This window comes from Bombus fervidus, unplaced genomic scaffold (assembly GCF_041682495.2).
Source record: "Bombus fervidus isolate BK054 unplaced genomic scaffold, iyBomFerv1 scaffold0099, whole genome shotgun sequence".
Classification (NCBI taxonomy): Eukaryota; Metazoa; Arthropoda; class Insecta; order Hymenoptera; family Apidae; genus Bombus; species Bombus fervidus.
In genome coordinates, this window is record NW_027212661.1 from 12,501 (window position 1) to 15,000 (window position 2,500).

A 2,500-nucleotide genomic window follows, 5' to 3' on the forward strand; every position below is an offset into this window, starting at 1 on the left:
TACTCGTGGATCGGGTAACCTAGAACGAAAACGCATTGCGTGGATGTTGGCCCGAAAAGATATATACCAGTGCGAGTGATGGTAAAGAGTAACGATTCTTAACTAGACGAAGTTGGTTCGGAGGGGACCGCCGGCCGTCTCTCTATCCTCGCGAGTCTAATGCCTCGTTCCGTCGCTAGAGTTTTTCAAACTCTGCTTCTGGCTATCGGGAAGAATAGACCGCGCGCGAGGAAGAGGAACGACGACCGTGCGCGTCCCATCGATTTTTTTTATTTTTACCTGAACCACCGAAGTCGATTCAGAGGGGACCGCCGGCCGTCTCTCTATCCTCGTTGTCGTGAGTCATATGCCTCGTTCCGTCGCTAGAGTTTTTCAAACTCTGCTTCTGGCTATCGGGAAGAAACGACCGCGCGAGGAAGACGACGACGACGACCGTGCGCGTCCCATCGAATTTTTTTTTATTTTTACCTGATCGACGGAAGTTTCGTCCGGTTCGTCTCTTTTACCATCGTCTCGTCGACCCGTTCAGAGGGGACCGCCTGTCCATATCCTCGTTGTCGTGAGTCATATGCCTCGTTCCGTCGCTAGAGTTTTTCAAACTCTGCTTCTGGCTATCGGGAAGAAACGACCGCGCGAGGCCGATGGCTGCGAGTCCCATCGAATTTTTTTTAAACGCACGCACACACATACACCTGAACGGAGATGCGTTCCTTTTCGTCGCGATTTTTCGCGCTTTAGTCGTCGTTGTCGCCATCCGTTCGGAGGGGACCGCCGGCCGTCTCTCTATTCTCGTTGTCGAGAGTCTAATGCCTCGTTCCGTCGCTAGAGTTTTTCAAACTCTGCTTCTGGCTATCGGGAAGAAAAGACCGCGCGAGGAAGAGGAAGGACGACCGTGCGCGTCCCTTTCGAATTTTTTTTTATTTTTACCTGAGCGACCAAAGTGGATTCAGAGGGGACCGCCGGCCGTCTCTCTATCTTCGTTGTCGCGAGTCTAATGCCTCGTTCCGTCGCTAGAGTTTTTCAAACTCTGCTTCTGGCTATCGGGAAGAATAGACCGCGCGCGAGGAAGAGGAAGGACGACCGTGCGCGTCCCATCGATTTTTTTTATTTTTACCTGAACCACCGAAGTCGATTCAGAGGGGACCGCCGGCCGTGTCTGTATCCTCGTTGTCGAGAGTCTAATGCCTCGTTCCGTCGCTAGAGTTTTTCAAACTCTGCTTCTGGCTATCGGGAAGAAACGACCGCGCGAGGAAGACTACGACCGTGCGCGTCCCATCGATTTTTTTTTACCCGAACGATGGAGATGCATATCGGCTGTTTGCTTCGAATAACTGGACGAGAGGAACGAACATATATATATATCATGGGCTAGCCACCGTGCGCTTTCTTCGCGAGATCGTGTGCTGTACAGAGGATTCAGAATCGGGTGTTATATCCCCGTCGTTTCCTGACGAACGGAGCTTCGATCTCGTTGGTTGTTATATATTATAATGCACTTTACGCCCGGTCGGCGGGCTGCGTGTGTCGTCGCGCAGTCCGTCCGATTTCGTTTTCGAACGTATTTTCGTGTCGTCAATCATATGGCGACTTCCGCGCGTTCGATTCCCGTTGGTCGGACGTTTGTCGGATATCGGCTTCTTTCGAACCGAGAATAAGAGTACAAAAACCCGAGTACACAAACAAAAATCCATGCATAAACGATTACCCTGAACGGTGGATCACTTGGCTCGTGGGTCGATGAAGAACGCAGCTAATTGCGCGTCAACGTGTGAACTGCAGGACACATGAACATCGACATTTCGAACGCACATTGCGGTCCACGGATACAATTCCTGGACCACGCCTGGCTGAGGGTTGCTCACGTAAACCTAAGACTGCTTGCGTTGCGTATCGTTGCTCTCGGTCCGTATCTCTCTGTTCTTTCTTGCCTCGTCGACAGCCCGCCGTCGTTCGTTTTATCTTTAAACGAACGTTTCTGAGTCGGAGGACGAGCGCCAAGCAAAAGAATACGAATTAAAGAGCGGTCGAGGGCTCGTACGCGACGTACGAGCGATTGTTGGACGTTCGTCGGCGTTCGTCGCTGGATCGTGTGGAGACCGGCGTACGCATGCTCTCGATACAAATATATATGAAAAATCTATCGCGTTCACGGGAGACTCGCAAAACTACCTCCGTCTCTTCTCTGTCCCTTCTTGGCTTGACAACCCGCCGTCGTTCGTGTTTTACGAACGTTTCTGAGTCGGACGAAGCGCAAGAAGAAGGATACGAATTAAAAGAGCGCGGAGAGAACCGTCGTCGTCGACGCGGTTATCGAGATACACAGAGCGAGTTTTCTTCGTGGCCGATTTTTTTTTTCTTTTTGTATCAGCCTCTGCTACGTTTTGTTAGTCTTCGATAAGCACGAATGACCGCGCCCCCGACGTCGTCTTAAATGAATTTTTGGCGAGACTGAGAGAAAGCAAAAATATTTTTGAACAAAGTCAGTCGAGAGAGGAGAGAA

General features: G+C 51.0%; 1 non-coding gene across 1 annotated transcript; it reads left to right on the plus strand.

The window, feature by feature from the left end:
* Positions 1–1,702: 1,702 nt before the first annotated feature.
* Positions 1,703–1,857, plus strand: LOC139997510 (5.8S ribosomal RNA). Its single transcript, XR_011802881.1, has one exon. It is a non-coding gene; the product is annotated as a 5.8S ribosomal RNA (ribosomal RNA).
* Positions 1,858–2,500: the final 643 nt, after the last annotated feature.